The 14,569-nt window shown below is 37.0% G+C and overlaps 1 long non-coding RNA gene across 1 annotated transcript in view; it reads left to right on the top strand.

The window, feature by feature from the left end:
- Positions 1-14,569, top strand: part of LOC120595511 (uncharacterized) — a 404,234-nt gene that overhangs the window by 255,170 nt on the left and 134,495 nt on the right. Inside the window, exon 3 of the long non-coding RNA XR_005650880.1 lies at positions 1,903-2,035. This is a non-coding gene — a long non-coding RNA (uncharacterized LOC120595511). The remainder of the gene's footprint in view (positions 1-1,902; positions 2,036-14,569) is intronic.

The following is a 14,569-nucleotide window of genomic DNA, read 5'->3' as shown; positions in this document are numbered from 1 at the left end:
AGAACATTGAAAATATTTTAAGATGATGACGAGGAATGGAAATAAAAGAATGATAGGAACTAAATGGGGTCATCAGTTTATGTTAACATCTGGTAGATCGGCCCAAAAGACCTCTAATCAGCATCTCAACTCAATCAGCTATATACAGCATGGACTTTATTATTGAATAAGGTACCGTGCATGCACAAAGCATGCAGAGGTCCTCAATTTTAATTGTGCATCGGAATTACGTGTGATTTTTTGAAAAATATAACTTCCACCTCTAAAATCAATAGATCTAGTGGGTCTGGGATGAGGCCTAAGAGCTTGTTTCTGTTTTGTTTTTAAATATCCACAGATTATTTTGATGCACAGCTAAGATGGAGGAATAGTAAATTATGAGGAAATTTGTGGGTATGGTGCTAACAGAGGCTGGCTAATTACTCCCACAAACTAGCCTACACTACTACAAAATGAGATATAAAGGGTGAGTGAGCTGAAACACATGACTATGGAGGGTCTTCCAACAACTCATAAGGAAATCAAATTCCTTTCATTTTCTTTTTTAATTTTTTTTTTTCAAGGCGAGGCAACCCTTGGTTGCCCTCACAGATTGCAAGGACCTTATCAGCTTACAATCCTTTATTTTTTTATTTTTTACACCTACAGCACTTGGTCTTCCTAGGTGGCCTCCCATCCAAGTACTAAGCAGGCCCAACCCTGCTTAGCTTCTGAGTGAATTCCTTTTAAAAGGTTTTACTAAAATATCTGCTCCTTTCCTTAAAATAATGTGACCATTTCTAAACCATTTTAAGTTACATAGCCAAAAATGATCTCTTGGTACCTTCTCGCCTGACAGTTCTCATCAAGTCTGACAGGTAAAGGTGTGGCTAGGAGAGGAGAGGAAGTTCTGTAATAAAAGGATTTTTTCGGTGACTTAAATTATCTTTGTTTATCATAAGCAACCTCAGAATCAAGTATAGATTGTTTTTTGTTTTTAGTATGAATGCAATTGGCGCAGAGTTCCAATACCATCTCTGAGTTTTCTCACCTATAAAATAGGATTAATAACATTTACTTTTTAGGTATGCTGCGTGGATAAGAGTTACAGTCTATAGAATATCTTTTAATATAAAGCTGTAATGTTATTATCTAGAAGTCCTGAATACAGTTTTTTTAAATAGGGAATAACTACTTTTATTATCATTAATACTAGGTAAAGAGACTAAGCATAGAGAACCAGGTGCTAAGGAAAGGTAATAGGAATTAGCGTTGGTACTAGATAAAAGCCTAGGAGGTAAGGTTATAAGAAGCCATCTGAACCTACACAGTGGAATCCTTCCATGCAGAATTCTTCTTAACAAGGACAAAGCAGTATTCATTTTGACAACTATTAACCTTAGTGATTTTTTTTTTCCACTTGGTCAGAAGCTCCGGACACATTAGAGACATCACTTTTTAATGTCCTAACATTTATGTCTCAATTTTTTATTTTACATATTATGATCTCAGTAGAGATATAAAATAGGCATGTTAACGCAGACTCACAGCGTTTTCCAATAGACTAGTCAAAAACAACTTACTTGCTAGTTATGAACACAATCTGAAACGAATTCGCTAGTTACTCATGTGAACATTCATTCTTTGTGATGCTCTATTTGGGGACAAATACTCATAACCATATAAAATTGGCCTTTTCTATTTTGTGTTTTACATGATAAAGATGTTACCATGAATTTTAATGACCAACTGTCCCAGTTTGCTTGGGACTAAGAAGGTTCCTCGAGTGCTGGAGTTTTCAGATTTAAAACCAGGACAATCCTGGACAAACCATGATACTCTATTTAATCGGTCATCTTATTTCTTACCCATTTTATTTTAAGTTTGCTCACATGAAAATCTCTCCCACAAATTGTAATACAGCAGCTGGACCATAATTGGCAACCAATAACGATGTGTGGAACCACAGTTCCTGCTCCACCGCCTACCCTGAGCCAAGGCTAAGTTAGAAAGACCAGAGATGCCATCAAATGAAATAATCCAGGAAGCCTACATGGTAAGTTATCACTGACAATCATTTGTTCTTGAATGTTCAAAGCCTACATATTCAAAGACACCATTGTGTGTGCAAATGCTTTGAAAACTATTAAGCCCATGTAAACATTCTGTTTTAGTCACTGCAAAATACGGAACTTGCCTTCTGTGGACATTATGGTTTCATGTGATTTAGTAATTATCTATAGTAGACTAGGTATTATTTAACATGCAAATATGGTGATGCACAAATCATCTGTTTGCAATGTGAGAGACCAGTTGTTTAAAGAAAGTTCTACAACTGAATTTGCTATTGGTATCTGCAAAGAAAAGAGAAAGTTTTGCAGAAAAAAAGGATAAGGGCTATTGAAATAACTTTCCTTTAAATAGTTGAACTGAAAGTGAAAAAGACGTAACAAACCCCAGATGTTCCCAAAGCAGCGACGGGAGGGTTAATTTTATTATGGAGTTCATAGCACTGGGAAGTGTCAATTGATTAAGGGAGTTTGCAGTTCTGAGTGTTTTAACCAGCCACCCATCTGTCTCACAGAAGTTTGTTAACACAGCTGGAAAAGATGGAGTTGCCAAAGCTTTCTTAAGCCTTTCAAGTCTCATCTTTTCTTCTTCTTTTTCTTTTTTTTTACCCCCAGTAAAAGAGCTAAAACAATTAGAATGTCTTCTCCAAGGAACTAAATAAGAGGGGGGAAAAAAGTCTTATTCTTCTCTATTCCTTTGCCATGGCTGGATAGTATCCATATTTTTGGTACCGTTAAAATATAGATATGATGGTAGTTTCCAGTTGTCTTGCATACGCCTGTTCGTTGCGCTCTCTCACGCTCTCTGTGTGTCTCTGTCTCTCTTCTCTCTCCTTCTCCCTCTCTCCCCTTCTCTCTCCCTCCCTCCCTTTCTTTCCTTCTCTCTCCCTCTCTCTCCTTCTCTCTGAATTAGTTTATGGTGTTCAAGTATAATCATCACCATTTAGCCAGATATCATAATCCCCACTGAAAAACTGCCTCTGAGGCTGATTCTTCCTAGCCCCACTCCCAATTTGCAAATCAGATCTACTGCACATTGATTGGTTCTAAGCCACACATAGTCCTAAAAAGGCCATGATCAAGAAAATACATTCTGCTAACTCAAGTTCAGGGTTGTACTCATTATCTCTTTAAATTCCAATTAAAAACTGCCATGCTCCCTACACATTACTAAGAGTGATGACAAAAGGGCAGGGGGTGTTGACTGCTTGCTAGAATGTTCCCTGGTTTTTAAAACAATTTGCCTGAACCAGGGAATCATACAGAAAAGGGCTATTATTCATTAGCTGTCCTGTCAAGCCAAGCATAGTGCAAGTTCTGTGTTTATATCTTCTTATTTAATTGTGTGCTGACAATCACATTGTAGCATAGCTATTGCTTTGTAGATGAAGAAATTAGAACACAGAAAGTTCAGGTAAATTGGCAAAAGTTAATGAGCTAGTCAGTGCCAGTCAAGTCCAGAGGGTTGCAAAACCTATTTCTTTCCCACTGTGCATCAACATCTTGGCCAAAACTCAGAAGGTTTGTACTTAGTTAAAACTTAGAAGGTTTTAAGGACTTGTACATGTGGTAAAGGATATCAAACATAACTTTTCTATTTTCAAGTTTGAATAATTATGGAATCAAAGTATGTTTAAACTCTTTTTCAGTTTCTTCATAAAAATAGGGCTTACTAATAACTTTATCATTGACACTCAAATTTTTATTTTCATTTATTTAACAAGAATTTGTCATGGTCCTGCTTCATTAGGAACTAAGTTTGTTGCCAGAATACCAAAGCTTAGTACAACTAACATAACCTCTGCCCTCAGAAAACATAAACTTCAGTAAAATGGTTCTCAAACTTGAGTGTCAATAAAAAATACCTGGGGCTAAACCTCCCATAATCATGGTTCTGAATTTCTGGGCTGGTAGCCAGGAGTCTGCATTTTAATAAGTGTTCCAGGTGATCTTTATGCACAGAGGGATCCTCAGAGAAATACTGGGAGAGATAGACTTGAAACAAATACCCAGTTTACAGATTGTAATCACACATTGTGCATTGCAGGAACAGAACAGAATGATATGAAAAAGAATAAAAGAGACACTGAGTTTAGGCTCAGGATCAGAGGAGGGACCTGATGTTTACTAGAGAAGGTCGAAATTAGCCAGGTAGTGCTAGCATCAGAGGGAAAAAAATGCTAGCTAACAACGAACGGTGACAAAAATTACTGCAGGTACTCTAAAACAAATCTGAGTTGCTTCTTTGAAGACATACTTGTTCTAATTTGTGCAAAGAAATTAAGCTTTGCGTAATGAAGAATCTGTCATTTCCATCAATATCAAAACAACAAAGGATTAACTTTTTAAACTTGTCATAGACTACACATGGGCTTACTTGCATCCTTACGTGAGGCTACAGCTCCAGAATCTGACTTTAGCTCTTCCCAAATAATTTTGAACAATATCAAAAGGAAAGATCATTTACTGTAACCTACCAAGCTCAATTCATTCTCGTTGTTTTGATGTGTTGAGGAATTTTTCTCATAACTACTTCCTCTGAGAGGAGTCTGGCTGATCCTCAAGTTTCTATTATGAAGTGTCTAAGAGGCCATAAACCAAATGCTTAAGCATCCAGATGTGGGGTGAGTTCTCAGACTCTCAAACAAGTAAGATTGTGTGGACCTCATGAATATGATCCTTTTTATGAGGCCTGGTGAGGCAAGGGGAGTTCTATGCTCTGTAGAAGACCAGTCGCTACAATATAATCAGTTCCTCTGAGGCTCCAGCCAGGCTGTGTGACCACACAGTGGAGGTGCTGTCAGAGGCCTCAGTTGGCTCTCTATCTCCATGGACTTTGCACACCCCTAATATAGACTTCATTGTGTCCTGACAGTACTATCCAGCTGAAAGTATCATTTGTGTAATATAGAAATGATGGGCCTTCATAGCTAAGCCTCCTCAGTTGGTAGCTTTGGGAAGCTCAGGACAGATTTTGAATTCTAGATGCTGGGTAGAAACAGGTAATGAGATTAACTTTATAGGTCAGTAAATTCTCCCCCAGCCCAATAAAACAAAACTCAAAAAATGCACTCAGAAAAATGCTTTATTCTCCTTCCTTCCTTCCTTCCTTCCTTCCTTCCTTCCTTCCTTCCTTCCTTCCTTCCTTCCTTCCTTCCTCCTCCTCCTCCCTCCTCCTCCCTCCTCCCTCCTCTCCATCTTTTATGTTTCACTTAAGGAAACATTCACAGAGCACCTACCATGTTTCAGGTGCTCTGCTAGTCAATGGGGAAATATAAAATATTGGATTCCAGCCTAAGTTACCCTCACAATGTTGTAAGTAAAACAGATGTGTAAACAATTTATTGCATTGAAATGTTATCAATGTAATAATAGAATTTTTATATCTCAAATTTAATAACTATTTACTTTGTGTCAAACATGATTTAAGATGTTTTACAATAACAATATTTAATCTTCACTTGAGTCCTGATAAATAGTCACTATAGACATCCACATTTTACAGAACAGGAAACTGAAGTGCAACAGAGAAAGAAAATAGGCCAAGTCCATTTTTTAACCTGGACAGTTTGATTCCGGAGCCAGCCCTTGATGCATTTTGGTGTCCTGCCGCTCAAATATGAGCAGAATATAGAGAGAGGACACAGGAAGAAGTTACTGGGGATTGATGAAGGCTTCAAAGAGTAGGTTTGAATCATTTGAGCACTGACTACTAGATTTGGGTTGTCGTAGGGGATTACCGAGTGCTGTTACTGAGATGAAGTGACCCTTCCTGATTTCAAGGAATGCCCTCTCCTTAGTTTTCATTGCCCAGTGTTGGGCCACATGGCATTCCCTGAACCAATCAATCAATAATATAATCAATTCAATTAACTATGATTGAATTGGAATGATCATGATTTAATTTAACTCTTGGGCAAGGAAGGGTCACCTCTTTGAGTATAAGGAAGAATAGCTATGTGATCAGTGCATGTACATACTGGCTTTCTGACAGCAGGAACTAATAAGACTGGGTGTAAAGCTATTTGGGAACTGATGGGACTGAAACTATGATATGGGTAAAACAATCTCGTCGTAAGGTGTATTATACAATGTCTAAATAGCTATCGAAGCTGAAAATAACTGGGGAACTCCCAGATGATATTGAGACTTTCATTTATTTTATGGTCACAAGATAAAAGGATGAATGAGAGGAGATTGCCAAAGGACAGGGACAATAATTATCAAGAAGACAATAAAATATATACTAATATTTATATGTACTGCTGATCTTCTGTCACATACTGTTAAAGTTTTTTATATATATATACACACACACACATATCGTCTTTATATATGTATATATATAATTTATAATGTATGTGTTACTTTAGTGAATCCATACCATCCCTATGAGCTAGGCAATATTATTATCCCATTTTATAAATAGGCAAAGCTAAGCTCAATGAAGCGATGCAACTTGCCCAATTTGTCACATAGCATACAAGAGGCAGAGCATATATTGGAACTAAGTTAACCATTATGTTCTGTGACATCACTGAGAAACATGCCAGTGCTTATTTTTAAATGATATATAAAAAGCCAAAGACTCCAGTCATTTAATAATTAAAGCTAAATTTATTCTATGTTTAACCTTAGTCAAATTTTATTTATATACCCTTACAAGGGTTTTAAACACATCTGCTGAAAAAAGAAAAATATGTTAAGATTTTGTCTAAAATAAGGTTCAAAGCCAAGACTGTGCCACAGCACTTCAGACATTAGTTCTTACTTGATAGTTTTTTATAATTTCACCTAAGACCAAGATTCAACCCAGGTGAAAGGATTCTTTACTCCTGTGTTAACTTGGAGAAGTAGAGGAGGGCACACAGGCAGGGATGGTTTTAGAATGTGGGGAGATATTCTTAGTCCCAGGCACACATCTATAATCCGACGTGCTCCTGGGGAAGTTAAGCCCACATCAGCTCTGTTGAATTCTCTTCCCGGCGCGTCTCTTTCTGTGGTCCTTTGGGGTGTATTTTGGACCTTAAGAAATGTCATTAAGAGACCCAGTCACCTGTCCCCCCACAGTCAACATTTGTGACTTAAAACAGGTATTAAGAGAATAGGAACGTTGCACATCTACATTATTTAGATCGTGTAAAAGTCAATGCATATTTTTTAAAAGAAATAATAAAAGGGAATATGAACAAACAGTAATCATTTTTAAGTTTCCGATGGTGTGATTACGAATGATATTTCTTTTTTTCTCCATGTTTTACTAAAGTTGTGCTATGTTGATAGTAACAAAAGTAAATTCACATTTGTTGAAATAGCTATGAGTTGAGGAGAATTTATGGGTGGCTGTCACCCTGTGCTTACTATTTTCCAGGTGCTGTGCTTTAAATGTCTTATCTCATCTGAAAGAGCTGGTGTTGATATGACGCAGCTACCCAGTGCTTCATCTTTTATTCTCTTATCTTTATTTAAAGCCTCCTTTCCTCTGTTCTCTCATTCCTATTCAGCCTCATCAACAGACAGGTCCTTCCTCTTCTCTCTATGTGTGTTATATATACATAATTATAATACATAAGAAAGCCTTAGTGTACTACCACGTATTCCTGTCATAATGCCTTCTGAGGAGCCAGATCCGAATGCCACAGAAGAGAAAAGAACTATTGGTCGAATTTGAGTCAGCAGCAATTGAGTTGGTCCCAGAGCTCACATTCAGTGTCCCCAGCCATCTTTGATTATTTGGGTATTGGATATGAAATTTGGGAGTATGAGTCCTAAGCAGATGGCTGGAAGGAGAAAGACCACAGATGCCCCCGCTTTTTTTCTCTCTTGGAATTGTTTCATGAACAGTTAGGCTTGGGCCTCCAGCTGAGGGCTGAACAGTAGCAAGCTGCTGGGGAAGGTGTTAGAAAGCCTCCGAGGATTGTAATTAGTGACAATCAGATATTCGGTGTGGTGTGACTGTGGGGGTGGGAAGTGGGAGGGTAATCACCATTACCGAATTATAAATAATGCGAAAACATCCTTGGTCAACAACAAGTCCACATTTCAAAATACTGACATTAAGTCCATGCCAGTTCGAGGAGTGGGGACGGGGACAATGTGACCGAATGCAGTTGTAGCATATGAAAGAATTATCGTGAGAACATTAGATTTGCCATTTCTGGTCTGTGTGTTTAAAATAAAATTAGTGCCCAAGTCAATGCCTGGCATAGGATAAAATTTATTGATTAAAAACTGATAGTTAAAAAGGGACCACAAAATTTTTATTACAGTATGATTTTAACTATGTGAATATATGTAGGTATGCAAATATATAAAATATATGCATGTGTATGTACATATATTCTGAGTGTTCTATATTTCTCTAGACACAAAAACAGACAAATTTACCAAACTATTCATTGCGAGATTATGGCTCATTTTAATTTGTTTATTCTTTTCTGTGGTTTTAAAATGTGCTTTGAGCAGAACTTATATAATCAGAAGAAAAAAGGATAGAAAAAATGTATGAAAGAACACAGAATGCACACATAGACATGCACACGCATATGTCTTATTACCTTTCTGTTTTCACTTTAACAATGGTAGAAAAAAATTATAAATCTTAGTGTAATTTTGAAGGTTAAAATACATATACAAATATGCTCCATACCTCATACAATTGCTAAAATGACAATGAGAATTTACTAGGTGCTTGAACACCAGGCTTATACCTTCAATTATTAATCATCCTTGTAATAACTGGATATTCTCCGAGATTATCAGACTGTCCTTTTTTAGTTTCCTTCTATCTCCCTTGGACCTACTCAAATAACAAAAGTCAATGAACACTGTGGTCACCACTCTGGCACAAAGGGAAATTTTGATGAGTAGTTAAGAACTCTTTAGGTTTTATTTAATTGGTAAATACCTAGTTAAAAATCAAACATTTGGTAAAAATGCTAATATACGAATAGGTCATCTTTGAATTCATTTTTGGGACTTTCCTTGCTCGCCATATTTGTTAATGATAATCTCATGAAGAAGGAAGATTGCTCATCACATAGTCTATATTTTGGTAGTTACCATCTGTTTTTGAGTTCCTGGACCCAATTCCAGTGTGTGTGTGTGTGTGTGTGTGTGTGTGTGTGTGTGTGTTGTGTGTGTGTGTGTGTGTGTGTGTGTGTACAATGCGCGTACCCCACACCCATAAACGATTCTCAGACACCAGCATGGTGCCCACGGATTCAACTCAATTCCGACACTATCTACCTGGAAGTAGCATCAGATCCCACAGGTAGAGGGCTGCATCCCACAAGACTGCCCTTCACTTCGGAGACCAATCACAAGCCCAGATCATTACCTGTGCCTGTGACTGACCAGCTACAAATCGGAGGTTCCCACGACCCCCTCCTTGGGTTTCATTATTTTTCTAGAATGGCTCGCATTACTCAGGAAATCATTTACTCAGTAGATTACTGGTTTATTACAAAGGATATTAATAGATGCAAATCAACAGCCAGATGAAGAAATATATAGGGTGAAGCACAGAATGAAGTAGCTTCTGCCTTTGTGGGGTCTGACCTGGGCCTGGCCTGGCGGCACACTCATTGACTCTTGGTGATTGATTCAAACTGTAGTCCCTCTCCCATCTCAGGAAATCAGGGGGGAATGAAAGTTCCAACCTCCTTTTTATGGTTGATTCTTCTGGCAAAAAGCCCCAATCTTTAGGTGCCTTCCAAAAGTCACCTCATTAACAAAACACAGTTGTGGTGAAAGGGGCTTGCTGTTCATAAAAAGACATCCATTTCACCTTTATGGCACTGACGCATCTTCAGAACTGAAGACAAGTGACAAAATATTATCACCAAAGATATTCTCGTGGCTCTTGTTGCTCAGGAAGTTCCAAGGGTTTTGGAAGCTGTGAACCAGGAACTATGGATGAAGGCCAAATACATATGAGAAATATGTTTTGGTCATCTGAACAACCATATATATACACATATTTCTGATAAATCAAAATATCGTACAACCCTTTCTTTGACGCTTGAAACAATTAGTAAGAATTTTAATTTTTCTATTAAAAATTTTTTCTCTTCCTCTTAAGAGTTTATTGTCTATACCATGCCAACCTCAAACCTCCTTAAACATGACTTCTATCACATTATATCTATGCTCTGGTGGCTTCCATTGCTATTAGAATAATAAGAATGGAATCAAGACATATCTAGTAGATTTTCAGGGTCCCAGCAAACAACAGGATAAGGGACTTTAATGAAATGATTTTTTTTTAAGTGTGGCCAAAATTAAGGAAACAATGAAGAATGAGGAATTTTGAGGCAACTGAAGACTAACATCAAGGGAGGCTGCCCGAGCAGGGAAATAAATTATGTTCTCAGAGCCCAGTGGTAGCTGGAGCCATGGAGAAGCTCCTGACCAGCAGGAGCTGCTGTCATGCAAGGAGACAGCCACTGCCTGAGCAGGAAGACAATACCGTGGCTTGTACCTCTTCCCACTTTCAAATCTCCCACCAGTGCCTTCCATTGGCCAGGCCCAACCCAAAGCCAGAGGGTGTGGGAACCCAGGTAATACAGTCCACAGAAGCCAGCCTCCATGGGCACAGACGGAGGCAGACATGGGCAGACAATGAGTCTGGAGGGTAGGCCAGGGAATGGGTCATACCAAACGACCAGTGTATCCAACATGTAATATGCTAAAAACATGATGTTTTTATCTTTCCTAATTCCATCAGCATTCTAAAAGTCCTTATTACCTTTATGCAACAATTTGGGAAACTGAGACTCGTATTGGCCAAATAATTTGTACAGATTCTGGTCCCTGGAAAATAGCAAAGCCTGGATCCAAACTGCGACATATCTGAGTTCAAAATCTACATTTTTCATAAATGAAACCCTATTACTTTTGACCCAGTACCTAAGGACTCAAGTGTCTTCCCAATCTCTTACTTGAATTTTTTCTTTAGCCAGCCTGAATCAGTGTCAGCTGAGCGACACTCTCACTCCTGATAGGAGAGCATGTCTTCTCCTTTCCAGTGATCAGATGTATTTATATTCATCTTTCTAAACCCAACTCAGATTATTCTCTTTTTGTGAAGACTTCCCAGAGTACATTAGCTGACAAGATTTTCTCTTTCAACTAAACTCTTGCACTTCTCAGATATGTCATTTAGCATTGTTAAAAGATAAACTGAGGCATGTAAATTTTTTTTTTTTTTTTTTTTAGTGTATTTGATCAAAAATTGATTCGGATTAGGCAACTATTATGATAAAGTACCCTGGCGGAGATAGAGATGAATTTCCATCCTCGGTCTTCTTACTTGACCATAATCAGAAATGTTTTCAAAATACTATTATAATTGTAGAGGTATTCTGGTAATATTTTACGTAGTTATCTGGTATATAAAAGAATCCAAGTTATTTTTTGAATGAAAGTTACAGAGGAGTTAGAAAATTTAGCCCTTGATGGGAGACTTTGAAAGTTTGTGACCAATGAAGTAACATGAAAGGAAATATGACATCTCTTAGAGTATATCTCCAAGCAGGATACTTAATATTTGGCAATTGAGATACTTTAAGCTCTCTCCCTATTGGGCTGACATTTTCTAGGTCTTACTGCTAAAGTCAAGAATCACAGAGTCTTTACTGGGGGATATTTGAACTGGTCTCTCTAGTTTTCCAGACCTGCAAAGCATTTCTCATACCTTCTGTGATGAAGCAGCCATGGATGTAAGTGTGTGCTTCAGAATTTTTGAACAGAGCATATTCATCACTGCATTGCTAATGAGCCAACCCTTGAAAAATGGAAACACCAGTTTCTTTCTTCCGTATCCTGTTTGGTCTGCTTTAGACATATACAGGCAAGTAGACATCATCTTAGCATTCATTCAATTCAACAGTGGAAAACCAACAATGTAGCATTTTAGGGGAGAAGATGTTACTATTGTTCCACATAAGATCTGGGCATTAAAAGGTCTCTATGTTCTACCTGAAAAGTTCTTAGTCAACAGAGCAAAAAGGTTCTCAACCAATAATGAACTTCATGGAGTTTTTGGAAATATTAATTGAAAAGATTTCATTCTTTTCTCCATTGATGGGGGGAAAAATGCCTATGTCCTTTTGAACACTTCCAGGTTGACCAAATGAGTTTTCTCTTAAGGCCAGACACAGAAAATAAGTTTTCTTTTCCTTCAATTTTTATTTTTATTCTCGTTACAAAGCAAATTAAAAATCTTAGGGACTTCTTGAAAATTTAAAAAAATCTGTAATTTTATATAAAGCATACAACAAATTGGGTGGTTTTCAGTAAAAGTACATTTGTGGCTTCATGGATTAATCTCTGTTTCATGCTAGTTTATCTAGGAATTTATTAACTGGTAATAGTAATAACAGTGATGATCACAACTTTATTTATGAAGTGTCTACTGGGTTTTCAGACATTGTGTTAAAAACTCACATGTGTCATCTACTGTAATCCTAACATCTATCCAGTAATGAAAGCATTATCATTTCATTGTTCATATGAAAAAAATGTGAAGCTCAAAACAGGTTAAGTAGCTTGTCCAAGATCACTTACTATTTTTTTTAAATGACAGGATTTAAACCCAGCATATATTTGCTTTTGATAAATACTTGAGAAGGATTCAATCGATTTCCATTTCATAGTCAAGGCTATGTTTCAGGAAGGCAGCGATGTATGAAATGAGTTAATAAAAGGGAAAGACCAGAGAAAAGGAAATCCGTTTGGAGGCTTTTGTTTAATCAGTTAAGAAAACGAATGGGAATTTCAACTAGGCTTTTGCCAATGGGAATAGAATTCAGAGGTAAGATATGAGAGTCATCGTAAATAAAACACATTCAACACTTGTTGACTCATAGATTATATCGAGACAAGTGAAAAGAGAGTCATATATGGATCCCAAACTTTGAACCTAATGAGAAAATAACTCAATAAGAATAGTTGATTCAGGAGGTGGAGTTGATTTGTTCATATATTCAAAGAGTATTTTTGAGGGACTACTGTGTATCAGGAATATTTCTAAGAGTTGGCTAAACATCAGTTACAAACAGAAAAAAAATCCTTCTCTTCTTGAGCTTACATTCTATAACAGGTGGAAAGAGGGCAGAATAGGAAAAATGAGCTATAATTAGTTTAATTATTTAGTAGATTGAAATGTTACGAGTATTATTTAAAAAACAGCATGGTAATGAGATTTGGGGTTCAGTGGTGAATAATTGCCATTTAAAAAATTTTAGGTATTATGTTAAGGGGATATTTTAGAAAAAAATTAGGGATCGTAAAGATCTGGGAAAGAGGTACTAGGAGTCATTTGCTTCAAGGTGTCAATAAATGGAGCATAGGTGGATAAGAAAAAAAATATTCTCACTTTTTCTCCTTCTCTCTCTTTCTCTTCCTTTCTCTCTCTCTCTCTCTCTCTCTCTCTCCCTCCCTCCCTCCCTCCCTCCCTCCCCATCTGAAGACCAAGGGGTAGAACTTTAGGGAACATCTATATTTAATGGTTGAAAGATACAATAGCTTTGAAAAGACAAAGGAAAAAGTTTTATACTCATTTAAAGATGGACACACTGTACTTTTTAAAAATCTGATTTAAAACATCTACTGCTTAGAAATTAGGCCCAGGTATTTTAAAACTTTCATTTAAAACTCCATTCAAAACTTTCCCGTTTCTCTTGAAATTTATGAGGAAGAACCGGTTCATTACACAAACTTTCTATGAACTTTTAAATTCTCATATAATAATTTTAAAAGCCAGAAAACTACAGTCGTAAATACAATTTAAATGAATTTTTCAATTTTGCTCTATCTCATATACCTACCAATACACTGATCATAGTTCATGAATTAAAATTAAGCTAATCAATGCCCGATTATTGGGGAAGTATATTGATGATTAGCCAATGAAAATACTAGTTAACAGAACATGCCAGCTAACTAGTATTGCAGTATGCCAGCTTCGACTTTAGGGATCAATCCAGTGGGGACACCATCTGCTGATCCCAGGACCAGAATGACCTTCCCACACGGAGTTGCACCCCCAGAAGGTCATGAGGTTCAGTTCCCTTCCTCCAGGCAATCTAAATCTAAAACATCAAAGCTAGCGATTATCTATTCTTTTCCATTAGATTCTAAAACAGCTTGTACATTCAAGACCATCTTTTATTGAACCAAACCTCTTTTGCTGGAATTGATGTTTATTTCTAACTGTTCCTGCTGCGTGTTTGAGTATGTAAGAGATTCTAATATTTAGATAGTTTTCACTCACAACCCTATCAGTTTGTTCTCAAAACAAAAAAAACAAAAAACAAAAAAAACCCCATCATCTACTTTCACATCACAGTTGATGAAATGTTGAATGTCCAGGACAGATTCATTTACAACAGACTTAAACGTTAATTTTAAAAATTTGATTTCAAGAATTATATAGCTGGAGAGATAGGCACGTTAGATTTGGTTCCCTAGAAATTTTCCTCTTGATTCTTTAACAGGTGAACAACAGATAGCATTAG

This window comes from Pteropus medius, unplaced genomic scaffold, assembly GCF_902729225.1.
Source record: "Pteropus medius unplaced genomic scaffold, Ma_sr-lr_union100, whole genome shotgun sequence".
Classification (NCBI taxonomy): domain Eukaryota; kingdom Metazoa; phylum Chordata; class Mammalia; order Chiroptera; family Pteropodidae; genus Pteropus; species Pteropus medius.
Note: the sequence above shows the minus strand (reverse complement) of the source record. Positions and strands in the feature narration are given on the sequence as shown.